The 13553-nt window shown below is 40.5% G+C and overlaps 1 long non-coding RNA gene across 3 annotated transcripts; it reads left to right on the top strand.

Moving 5' to 3' along the window:
• Nucleotides 1–4717: 4717 nt before the first annotated feature.
• On the top strand, nt 4718–11353 carry LOC144321116 (uncharacterized). Of its 3 annotated transcripts, XR_013386825.1 has the most exons (5): nt 4718–4916; nt 6403–6473; nt 7048–7147; nt 8597–8647; nt 9830–11353. It is a non-coding gene; the product is annotated as an uncharacterized LOC144321116 (long non-coding RNA). The 3 variants fall into 3 exon arrangements; XR_013386823.1 differs by lacking the exon at nt 8597–8647; XR_013386824.1 differs by lacking the exon at nt 8597–8647 and having other exon boundaries at nt 6403–6554.
• Nucleotides 11354–13553: the final 2200 nt, after the last annotated feature.

Genomic DNA, 13553 nt, shown 5'->3' with positions numbered 1-13553 from the left:
AGTGAAGACAGGTGAACTTTGCAAGTGAATCTCACATCACATAAGGAGGGCTCACATCAGAATTCCTCGCAGCATTGCTCTGCAGCGTTCAGGAACCACGGTCCACATGCACACTGCCAAGGAAAGTGAAAAATTGTGGCAAACTGCCTATGTGTTCATGTGGCAAAATTAATGGAAATGAGAATTAACACAGGCAGAGCAAATACCTGGGAATTCCACTTTTAGGAATCTGTCCTATGCATTATATAATATAGGAACAGGGCTGTTTGTTGTCTCTTTGAATGTGTATGCATAGTACAGAAAAATTGCTAACAAACGAAATGGAATTTATCAAATTAATTTCTATGTATGCGTAATATGGGATACCGGATGACTTAAGAAGAAGACATATCTGACCTGGAAAGCTTTCCAAAATCCCTTGGTAACAGTCAATTATACAACAAAGTGCGTTGTTCAATTCCAATTAAATAAATAAATAAATAAATAAATAAATAAATAAATAAATAAATAAATCAGAGACATGCATGCATGTATATATATGAAAATGTGTAAGGAGAGTCCTGGAAAGTCAGAAGCTCGGTCTCTGATTACCTGCAGGGAGAAGAGTCACATAGCAAATGTGAGGGGGAGAAGTTTTTTGCTCTTCATGCTCTTTCTTAGGTATTATGTATGGTGATGATTACGTATCACTTTTTTTTTTAACAACCAGGCTTTCTCAGTGTTGCATAATTTAAAATTTACTCATTCAAATTTTTATAAATTAAACCTCAGGAGCTAAGTCTACAGATGTGCTTTACCCAGAAGTCCAGCAAAGTTAACTTGTAAAAGGTAATAAGGTTGCTACAAAACAACTTTAGCAACAAAGTTCACTTGTACAAGACAACTCTCTCACATCAAGATATTGCATTATTTTGAAAAGAATACTTCATCTAAGCATTACAATTTAAAAAATACATTTTAAGTAAATCACTGAAAGTTCCACGAAACACTTACACTGAACTTAATCTTGCAAGAGAGGCCAACTACGTTTCTAACACAGTTGGGCCCTTAGGCACTGAGACTCTCTCCTTACTGTAGGAATTGCTGTGAATTTCAGCTGAAAACTACTTTACATCTCAATTACTCATGATTAATGTAATCAGATGGAATCAATTAATAACGTCAAAATATACAGGGAGAATTAACAGAGCACAACTGGCTCACACAGTTATGCAGTCAGGAACAGAAGCCAGAGGACACCCGCACACACCTAGCCTTGAACATCCAAGAGTGATGCCAAAAGTAACTCCTCGAGGTTACGTACTGGTGCGTTATGCAAAACACAATCAATTTGTTAAGAGTACAATATTTTACCTTAACAGGTATGTGGGACGACACCATGAAGTAGGTACGGTGACACCACCAGGGACTTGGTGGACCCTGGTTGCAGACCTGGCCATTATAGAGAGAAGCAAACAAGCATTCATGCAACAGGACAGCAGTAGCTTTGTCCTTCCAGCCCCTTGGAAGGATGGGGGAGCCTTGTGCAATTTGTAGTGTATCCTGATTTCTATTGAGGGCTTTGCATATGTTTGGGTGAGAGATATAACAGTGAGCATCAGCCAGTAAGAGTGCCTGCCTTTATGGACACCAAGTCAGGGGAGTGAGGATGGGTATTCATCAAAGAGGCAAACTGTCTTAAGATGGGAATGGAGTATGCTCTGAATGTGAACAGTTAGAGGTAAGAGCACATCATTCTAAAGTGATACCTGAATCCAGCCTTAAGAATGGATAGAAGGGACGCCTGGGTGGCTCAGCGGTTGAGCATCTGCCTTTGGCTCAGGGCATGATCCCGGGGTCCTGGGATCGAGTCCCGCATCGGGCTGCCTGCAGGGAGCCTGCTTCTCCCTCTGCCTGTGCCTCTGCCTTTCTCTGTGTCTCTCATGAATAAATAAAATCTTAAAAAAAAAAAAAAAGAATGGATAGAGGATGGGTGCCTATCCATTGGGTGGCTTGGTGGTCGAGCACCTGCCTTAGGTCCTTGGGTCCCAGGATCGAGTCCTGCATCGGGTTCCCCGCAGGGAGCCTGCTTCTCCCTCTGCCTATGTCTCTGCCTCTCTCTGTGTGTCTCTCATGAATAAATACATAAAATAAAATAACATAAAATAACATAAAATAAATAAAATAAAATAAAATAAAATAAAATAAAATAAAATAAAATAAAATGATGGGGGAAATGCAATTAGAAAAAAATAGAAAAGAATTTGGTAGGAGTGAGGAAAGGGTGGAAATGAGTATGAGGAAAGAACATTCTAGGCATAGAGAACAGAATGTTCAAAATCTGTGAGAGCTCGTTGAGACTTTTATCAACCCAGATGGTTCTTACCAACTCTCTGAGGTAGGTAGACCTCTTATTCTTCTCATTTTATAGGTCTGGAAACTGAGACACAGAGAAATTAAGTAATTGGTCCAAGATTGACAGAGGGAATCCTGGCAGTACCTCTGGGGCAACCGTGTGACCCCAACAAGTCACCTGCCCTCTCTGACCACCTCGTGTTGCCTGTGTGAGGTGGTGCTAGCAGCCAAGTCACTGTGTCATAGGAAGCCTTGCACACGGCGTATCTAGCAGGATGGCAAACTCACCGTCTGTTACTAGTGTTGCAAGGGGGGGCTCAGTTTATTTTATCAGGAAACAGCAGGAGCAGTTTTGGGGAGCACTTGCTGTATGATGCAAGTACCTCAAGTGCTCCAAGTCCATCATCCAGACCTTGAGATTTGTGTGTGATTTATCCTTGTGACAACATAAACAAGTCCGCTCATAGATGAGGACGCTGGGAGAGTGAAAGGTTAACGGCTGGCTCTGGATCACACTGCTAGTCCTCGTGGCATGAGATTCAGACCCAGCACTCAGGATGTCTGCAGCCCACCCTGGTCCCCATGTCCCCCCATGCAGCACTGACCACAGGAGGCCCCTGCCCTGGACATTGGCCTGAGTGCTGCTAAGAAGGGGCACCGTTTTCACATCTGAACAAAGGGGATGTCGGAAGAGCAGTAGCACTGCTGCATGTTCTTTTTCTCAGCAAAGCCATACTGAGATCTCATGTTATTGCTGGAGCAAGATGGGGTTTCCCTGAAGACTCATGGTATGGGGAAGAAAAGCAGAGATACTCCTTGGTCTTATCTTGGCTGGCTCTTTCCTTCTACATACACGTGGGATGTGTCTCTGTTTCTTTTTAAGATTTTATTTATTTATCCATGAGAGACACACAGAGAGAGGCAGGGATACAGGCAGAGGGAGAAACATGCTCCCCACGGGGAGCCCAATGGGGGACTCGATCCCAGGACCCCGGGATCATGACCTGAGGCAAAGGCAGACACTCAACCACTAAGCCCCAGGAGTCCCGAGATGTCTTTAAAACAAAAGAGGAAATACCCCCCTACACTCACCACCAGAGTGTGGCAGGGTCTGTGAGGTCCAAGTCAAGCAGTTACCCTCCAGATACAGGGGGAAATGGGTACAGGACTCCGAGTGACAGAGGAACCTGCCCGCTGGAAATCAACACTCCCGGCACAATATTAATGTGTGTTGCACCAGTGCCTCTACTTTGCCCCATGTCATCTCTCTCCTAGGAGCAAAAGAAGGAGGTGAGTGCAGTGAACCCCGTGGTTAGGCAGAAATGTTTACATATTCCCTGTTGGTTACTCTCTGGATGATCAGATAAAGGAATGGGAGTCAAAACTCCTGCACCAGGGGAGGCGTGACCCATTCCATTGAAGGGGAAGCAGGAGTGGGTGGCGGTACCTTGTGTGGGCTCAGGGCCAGGCTGTGGGGCTCACATGTCCACATCTCCTGTCCCCCACTCAACTGCCTCCGTGACTGGGCAAGTCACTCACCCCCAAGCCCCAGTTTCCTAAACTTCAAAAGGGATTCCTAGTGACTACAGAATTGTTCTCTGGCTTCAATGGTTTAAATCAAACACCTAAACGGTTTCCTGGCACCTGTGTGTCATGTTGTCCATCATGGTTATTAGCACTTGCCAATGTCGCACCCTTGCCCCACAAAAATAAATGAGCATCTGGAAGGAGCTATGCTATCTTAAATCCAAATGGCCTCTGACCAGAATATCCTTTGTGCTCTTTCAAATTCCTAAATCAACATTATTCTCTTTACAGATCAATAGCCATGTCACCTCTTCCGGGAAGTCTTCCTTGCATATTTAGCCTGTGCTAAAGGACTCCTCTCTGGAATCCCCCAGAAACTTCACTTAACTCAGTGTGTCATATCTAGCAGACAAATTACCTGCTTTTTTTCCTGGACTGTGAGCATTTGACAGACAGGAATTATATTTTCTTAAGTTCCGTATCTTTAGCATCCAGCACCATGCCCGAAGGTACTAGGTCCTCCGTTAATAGTTACTTGCCGAATGAGTGAAGGAATAAATGAAATGGCCTGAAAAACGCATTTCTGGAGTGGGAGGAAAACGGGCCAGCTGAGCAAACTGCCCAAGCTCTGGACAGACCATGCGTGGGCAAGTCGATGGGCCACTGTGTCTCAGTAAGCTTATCTGCAAAGTATAAACCGACGCCTAATCTGTGCGACCAAGGCCCTCTAGAACAACCGATCATTGCAAAGTGCTAAGAAAATTGAAAAGACAACAGAACTGCCATGAAAAAAGTAGTAATTTCCAGGAGCTGTCGCGCTCATCGTTGAAGCAGCCAACACAAGCGAGGCATTGTTCGTTAGCAGCGTCAGACTTGGATCCGAATGTGAGAGACGGTGGTGCCGACAGGCTGGTCCCTTGGGGCAGAGCTAGGCCCCGCCGTCACCTCGTCACCTCGCTCGGTCACGGCGTGGATGACATCAGCCTCCGCCAAGGGAAGCCTGCATCTGTGGCTGGCTTTCCAAGCCCCTCGCGTTAGGATTTTCTTCTGCACCTGTAAGTCATCCTTGGGGGAGCCGATTCCAAAGTTGGAAGTGGGTTTCAGGGTCACTAGATATTCATGGCAATGAATTTTCATAGAACAGAAAGGAAGAAATAGTTACAGATCCTTTTAATCTGCCTCTCTCCAGCATTTCTTTGCTGAAAAGTTCTGCAGGTATAGGCTGGGACGCTGGAATTTAGGTCAATGACATTCATGCTGCCTCTTAGAACAGAACCTTTCTGCAGCAAGTGCATGATTTCCTGTTATGACTGCAGATCTCACCAGCAGTGAAGTGACTGTAAAGGCGTCCATCCTGTTTGTTTATAATTCTTAACAATGGGCTTTTGGGGAAGGAGGGACCGACGTTGCCAACGCTCTGACGAGCGGCGCAGAGCATGTGATGCCACCTGAATAATGCATGCCCACTTTGTGTGTGTACCCGACGCGGGCCCGAATGCAGGATAATGCTGAAGGCTTTGAAGCACCTGCTCTGAGCGGCTCCGATGACAGCCAAGAGTCCAGATAAGATCTGAGCCCTGCCTCCTCCCCACCACCCGCTCGCCATGCTGCCCCCATTTCCCTTTTGCATTTAAAATAAGCTCTGAGACGCAGCCACCTGTCAAAGACACCGCTTTCCTGTGGTTCCTATCAGTCCCTTCCTGTCTAGCCCCACCTGGGTTTAGGGCCTTCTCATAACCAGGGTGGGACGTACACCCTCCCCGCATGCCTGTCCCCTTGGCCCCTCCTCCAGCTCCTGCCAAGCCACCCTCCGCTGCACTGACAATAAAACCATCTCTCTGGGCTGTTGTAGCCCCAAAGGCACACAGCTTGGATGTAGGACCCTCCCCACCCCCTCTGCAAGAGTGCTCCTTTCCTGCATAATAGTCTTCAGTGACTCCCCACTGTTTTAAGTCATGTTCGAACTTCTGAGCCTGACAGGTAAGGCCCTTCATGCTCCCTACTCACCACTGCAGCTTCATGGCATGGCTGGTCTCGCTGGGCCACCGTGCCCCAGCCATGCTCTGAGGTTCCCTCCCTCCCGGCTGCACCTGCATCCCCACACCTGTGTGTCCTGGCAATCGTTAGCCTTGTTATCCATCAACCCGAGCGGCAGCCACAACCACAACAATAAAATAGTGGTCAACACTCGCGTTGATTAGTCTATTCTGAGAACACGGTGGGCATTCCTTTATATAACCCTCAAAACCACACTGGGAGGTATGCACGCTTCTTAACTCCATCATGTGGAAGCCCACTGAGCCTCGGGGTGATACAATTTCTCCTCCAAGGTCTCCCAGCTAGAAACTTGGCAGACAGAAGACTCAAACCCAAGTCCATTACCAACCACAGCATCTCACTGCCACTTGCAGGACCCCACACTTCATCGGAAAGATGGCTCAAGTTCCAGGAACTCTAAAATGCCTGCTTCAAAGGGCTAATCTATTCTGGGTCCTTCTCTGCTTAAAACTGTACTTCTTCCCCCCCTTTGTTTTTCCCTAGCTGGGATGTTCTTCCTCACTATGGACACAACAAAGTGCCTATTCCTCCGGGAAGCGTTCTAGAATCTCAAGGTACAAGTAACTTCATCTCCCTCACACATCTGCAACATATTCCTCAATATTGGAATAACTCCCATCATCAGCCGTACATAGGTACACTTTTTTTTTACTATATTAAGAATACATATAAAAATATTTTTATAAATTACTGAATAAATACACAATTTTTTCAAAACATATATAAAGGTATGGAAAGTAAAAATATGACAAAACACCTGTGTGGTCCACCCACTTTAGACCTCACCAGCTGGAACAACCATTCTGTCTTGTTAACGTCCCCTTACTTTCCCGATGGCTTTACCACTTGTTTGTGTGCCTCAGATTGTTGTTCAGTGATGCACATTTTTGAACCTCGTGCATTATATTGAATGGGTTCTCTTGACAACATGCTGTTTTGCAAATGTTGTTGTTGCTTGTTCGTTTTGCATTCTTGGCTCAATATTGTCACTGAAAATCATCTATATTTGTTGTGTGTCCCTGTGCTTCATTTCTTTTCACTGCCAAACAATACTGTATTGTGTGTCTATACTAGGGCGTACTTACATAGTCCATAGCTATGTATGAGTTATTTCCGGTGTTTTGCCAGGACAGAGCTTCCATAGGCCGACGTTCTCCGTGCAACAGATGTGCAAGTGTTAGAGATTCTCCAGGATGTATACCTGAAAGAGAAAGTGCTGGGACCAAGGGTATGTGCATTTTCAATGCTGCTAGATAATGACTAATTGTTCTCCAAAGCAGTCTTGCCAATTTGTGCCCTCTGGAGAAATAGAAGAGAGTCTCCTTTGCTCTCTATCATTTTCAAAACCTATTATTGTCAGTTATTGTCAGGTATTATAATTGTTGTCCATCTGGTGAGTATAAAACAGCATCTCATTGTGGTCCTAATTCTCATCCCCATCTACCAATGAGATTGCCCATTTCATCCTCATCCTCTGTCCTTGACCTCTTGAAGTTCCTGTTGTGCGAAGTGCCTGCTCAAGTATTTTGCCCACTTTGCTTTCAGGTTTCTTGTATTTTTTCTTACAGGTTTGTAGGAGTTCTTTATTTATTCTGTATACTACTCATTTTTTATTGTATATGTTATACATAACTTTTCTATTTTGAAAGTTTTTATTTCCTTTTATTTTGCTATCTTTTTAATTTATTAATCTTTTCCTGCATGGATTTCGCTTTCTATGCCTGTTTAAGGAATATTTCTTCACATGAACTCATTTCATATATTTTCGTATACATATATTTTAATTACTTTTATCATTTTGCCTTGCACTTATAGTTTTTAACCTGAAATTTGTTTTTATGCATGTTGTGATGTAGAGCTCTATTTTTTCCATATGAATAACAGATTGTCTTGCACCATGTATTTAAAAATCCATTCTTCTGCCACTGATCTGTGATGCTACTTCTACTCATAAAATAAACACCCCCCACACACACACCATCTTTTACTATTAATCTGTTTCATTGGTTGGTTTGCCTAACCCAGGCATGATATCACACTGCCTTAATTACTACCATTTAAGTAATTATTGATATCTGCAGAAGCCAGCCAACTCAACTTGTTCTTCTCATTCAGGAAAATCTCCCTTTTCCTGCCATTTGAAATTTCATATAGATTTTAGCATTAGCTTGTCAGTTTTCACACACATACCCACAAAACCTACTGGGATAGTATTTGAATTACAAAGACTCTGTAGATCAATTTACAGAGCATCATCATATATATGATACTGACTCTTCCAATTCATTTATCAATGTTATTTCAATTTCTATAGATCTGTAAGGTCTCATAATAATCATTTTTCTAATTTTCTTCATAAAGACATCAACCCTCTTTTGTTAGACATATTCCTAGATTTTTGAAATATTTTTATGTTATTGGCAATAATGTATCTATTAAATTGTACTTTGTGTTTGTTGTCTGTGTATAAAAGTATGATTGATTTCTGTAGATTGATTTTGATTCAAAAAAGCTTACTAAACTCTCCTGCTAATTTTCACTCCTGAACGTGGCCCTACTTGGGCATGATAAATGATCTTTGTTATGTCAGGCTGTATTCTGTTTGCTAATATTTTCTGTAGGAATTTTTTATATCTGTTCACAGGAATATTGATCTGTAATTTTCATTCTCATAAAGTCTTTGTAGGATTTGGCAAGTAAGGTTACTCTGGTCCCCAAATTTATTGAGGTATGTCCTCTTCTATTCTGTAATCTTTAATAATTTGTATAAATTGGATTATCTGTTACTTGACTCTCTGATAGAACTTGATGAAGACATCTAGTTCTGGAGTGTTTGAAGAGAAGGTTTTTTAAGTTTGACCAAGTTGCCTTATTTGTTACAGGGCTATTCACATTTTATTTAGTTCTTGCTAAGTTTTAGAAATTATATTTTTTTCCTAAGACTATGTCCATTTCATCTCAATTTTAAAATTTATCAGTAAAAGTTGTTTATAATATCCTGTTATGATCATTTCAGTATCTTCAGTTTTGTAGTAATATATAAACTTTTTTCTTTTCATTTCTTCTTCCTCTTTTTTCTTTTTTTCTTTTTTTATTTTTTTTTATTTTTTTTTATTGGTGTTCAATTTACTAACATACAGAATAACCCCCAGTGCCCGTCACCCATTCACTCCCACCCCCCGCCCTCCTCCCCTTCCAACACCCCTAGTTCGTTTCCCAGAGTTAGCAGTCTTTACGTTCTGTCTCCCTTTCTGATATTTCCCACACATTTCTTCCCCCTTCCCTTATATTCCCTTTCACTATTATTTATATTCCCCAAATGAATGAGAACATATAATGTTTGTCCTTCTCCGACTGGCTTACTTCACTCAGCATAATACCCTCCAGTTCCATCTATATCTGTTTGTTTTCTTAATTTTTTTTCAAAATATCTAGTTTATACTCTATTGATCCCTCTTATTTCTTGTTATTTTTAATTTCGCTTTTTTACTCTTTTAAAAAACTCTTTCCTTCTTTTTAATTTCTTGTCTTTGTTTTTTGTATGTGTGTATTGATTAAAGTCCTAACTTGGAGATTAAGCTCATTAGATTTTAGTCTTCTTTCTTTTATAGAATAATCTTTAAAGGATATAAATTTTCCTCTACATGCTGCTTTGGTTGTATCACACATATTCTGGAAAGTTTATTTTTTATTTTCAACTCTACATATTTATAATTTCCATTATAATTATTCTTTAATGTATGAGTTGGTTAAAGCTATATTTCTAAATGGTCAGATATACTGATTTTCTAGATATATTTTTATACTGATGCTAATTTACTTACTATAATTCAAATTACTTCCCTGCTACTTTTGTGTGTTGTTATTGTTGTATCTTGATGTATTTTCTTAAAAGATATATTTATTTCAGTGATAGAGAGAGTGCTGGAAAGAGGCAGAGGGAGATGGAGAGAGAAACTCAAGCAGCATCTGCACTGAGCATGAACCCTACGTGGGACTCAATCTCATGACCCTGAGATCAGACCAGAGCCAAAGCCAAGAGTTGGACACTTTTTTTAAAAAAAGATTTTACTGGAGATCCCTGGGTGGCTCAGCAGTTTAGCACCTGCCTTTGGCCCAGGGCGTGATCCTGGAGTTCCAGGATCGAGTCCCACGTCGGGCTCCCGGCATGGAGCCTGCTTCTCCCTTCTCCTGTGTTTCTGCCTCTCTCTCTCTCTCTCTCTCTCTCTCTCTCTCTGTCTATAATCAATCAATCAATCTTAAAAAAAAAGATTTTACTAATTTACTTGATAGAGAGCATGAGAAATCACAAACAAGAGGGAGGAATAGAAAGAGAAGTAGACTTCCCACTGAGCAGAGAGCCTGAACTGGGCCTCGATCCTAGGACCCTGAGATCATGACCTGAGCCAAAGGCAGGTGTTTATCTGACTGAGCCATCCAGGCACCCCAAGAGTCAGACACTTAACCCACCAGCCACCCAGGTGCCCCTTAAAGTTAACACATATTTAGTATTTTTTAAATTGCCAATACTTGACTCAGTATCCCCACAAAGATAATATTTCATTTGATCATGTTTCCTACATTGAATTTCAGAAATCATCTTGGTTTATTTGACATCTACTGGAAGAACAACCTTTAGAATTTTCTTTAGAGAAAGGCTGTTTAAGGTTAAACTTTCTTCTTCATTTCTGTTTTCAAAAATGACTTCATTTTGCTGTCCTTCTTGAAATATGTTCTCTCTGATATACATAATTCTTAGTTGACAGCTATTTTTTCTCAATACATGGAAGCTATTAGTTGCTGTCTTTTGGCTTCAATTATTGCTCTTAAAAACTTACTTTCATATTTCAAGGGATAACTTTTATCCCTTCTAGTTGTTTTTAAGATTTCCTTTTTGTCTTTGGTTTTCTGCTTTTCATTATAGTGTGTTTAAGTTTATATGTATGTACTTTATTTAAGCTGTTTGGGGACTTGTTGGGCTTACTGAATTTGCAGATTGATGTACTTTGTCAGTTATGGAAATTTTTCAGATATTAGCTCTTATATACTGCCATATTATCTCACACTCCTTTTGAAACCCTGTATGTTAAACCTTCTTTCTGTATCCTCCATATTTATTAACCTCCCTTTCATTCTCTTTGTCTTGCTAAGGTGTATTCTAGACTATTTCTTCAGATGTATTTTCTAGTTCATTAATCTTTCAGTCAGCTACATCTCATATGCTGTTAAACAAAGCTGTTGAGTTTTTCATTCTGTTTTTTTTATTTCTTGTTTTTCTATTTAATTCTTCTTCTGATGAAATTTATCACTTTTTTTCATTTCTTGATCTTACATTTTTCATTGTCTTCTTTTGCTTTGCAACACATTGAAAATATGTATTTTTAACAACTTTGTAGAGGTATAAATTCTATACAATAAACTATTTGTATATATATATATACATTCTTTAAGTGCTCATCAGTTTGTTGTGTGATGTATCAGGACCTTTTGTTTGCATGAGGGCACCTAGCTCTACATACAGCTAGAAAATGATCTTGGCACTGACTGCTTCATCTCCCTTTTTTGTTTTGTTTTGTTTTGTTTTGTTTTTTGTTTTCCTCCATCCACCCTCCCTCAACTCCTAAAGCAGATTACAGGGTTCCAATTACATACACTTCACAATAGTACTTTTCAAAAAAATAAATTTTCTAAAATTGCATAATACAGAGAACTTTACCATAGGGAGAGACTAATTTCCTAAGTGTCTTTAAAAAAATCTCTGCTCCATAATTTGATTTTTTACTTTCTGTTTACTAATAATCCATGTGCTACAATTTCATCCAGGTTGCTGTTTGTTTTGCTTCTTAATCTTGCTACCAGATTTATATGTATGAAGTGTTCCAATAGTTAAAAAGAAGTATTTCAATATTGTACCTTGAACCATACCTCTCTATCCTTTGGATCAAATCTACTAGTGATGTTTCAGTGCCTTCTAGGCTCTACCATTATGCTCTAACATTATTCTCTAAAAGTGCAAATATGGTCATAGTTTCTGTGAGTAATGGGATTGTGCAGCTTGAATATCTGTGCTAAACTAGCCATCAGGCAGGCTTAATTTCACTGTGACATCAAAAAACCCTTTCTTCAAATTCTATTAATCATAATTAACAGTAATGATAGTTCACATTTATTGAGGATTACTCAAGGCCCAAGCACTATGCGAAAACTTAAAAGTGGGCTAACAGGGGATCGCTGGGTGGCTCAGTAGTTTAGCACCTGCTCTGCCCGGGGTGTGGTCCTAGAGTCCAGGGATCAAGTCCCACATCAGGCTCCCTGTGTGGAGCCTGCTTCTCCCTCTGCCTGTGTCTCTGCCTCTCTCTCTCTCTCTCTATGTCTCTCATGAATAAAGAAATAAAATCTTAAAAAAAAAAGTGGGCTAACACATTTAATTACTACAGCAACCGTATTGTTGTCAACATCAGGTAGAGAAACTGAGGCACAGAAAGGATAGTTATTTAATTAAAGTCAAAAATGCAGTGCTTGGTCGATCCAGGATTCATACCCAGGGCAACTAGCCCCAAGGCCCAAACTTTTAACCACTATATGATGCTTATGGTATTCCCTAATGGATTTCTAGACTCTGATTTTCGTATAAATGAATAGCCTCAGGGCACCTGGGTGGATAGGTGGTTGAGCCTCTGCCTTTGGCTCAGGTCGTGATCCCAGGACCCTGGGTTTGCGTCCCTGTCAGGCTCTCCGCAGGGAGCCTGCTTCTCCCTCTTCCTATGTTTCTGCCTCTCTCTGTCTCTCATGAATATATTTTAAAAAAATCTTTAAATACATAGCCTCCATTATATTGACCACTTCTGTTATTCAAAGATTACTTTAATACCAAGCAAGTCTGTTTGTGTCAACTATGATTCTTGATGTTTACCAGCCTTTTTTATTTTATATAACCTAATTGAAATCTAGCCACAATTTTTAAGGTATTTTAACAACCCTGTTTACAAGCATAGAGAGTGAGATTTGTGTTTATCATGTAACTTGTCCAAGTTACACAATGGTAATTTAGCGACAGCTCAAAAAATTTCTACTGTTCATCTATGTCAGACACCAAGGAGAGTCAATCAGCCTGTGATAAAGGAAAGATCAAGGTTTTATAGAAACAGAGAGCCACTGAGATAGGGAAGGGGAACCACGAAGTCTGGTTGGGCAGTTAACACCAGAGCTGCATCTTATAGGAGGAAGAAAAACTGTCCAATAGAAGTTGTGGTTGGATATATGTTGGCAGAAATCAATGAGAGATGGAAAGGTGTTGCAGACCAAAGGAACAGCATAAGCAAAGGCACAGAGGCATGAAATAACATATTTAGTGAAAAGTGAAATCTGTTCCACTGTATTGAAGATAAAATGTAAGACAGGGAGCACCAGATGACATTAAAGAGTTGGATCTTTATCTCAGAGGTGTTTTAGAACCAAAGGAAGATTATAAGCAGTGGGTTTTTTTAGGAAAAAATAAAAGATGCATAATCATGAAAATACAGTTGGACACAAAAATAAATATTTATTTCAAAAAAGTAAAAAAGGATGTTGGAAGAAGCTGTGAACTTATGCATCATCATCTTCACAGTCAATGGGCCCTTATAATAAAATAT

This window comes from Canis aureus, chromosome 9, assembly GCF_053574225.1.
Source record: "Canis aureus isolate CA01 chromosome 9, VMU_Caureus_v.1.0, whole genome shotgun sequence".
Classification (NCBI taxonomy): domain Eukaryota; kingdom Metazoa; phylum Chordata; class Mammalia; order Carnivora; family Canidae; genus Canis; species Canis aureus.
Note: the sequence above shows the minus strand (reverse complement) of the source record. Positions and strands in the feature narration are given on the sequence as shown.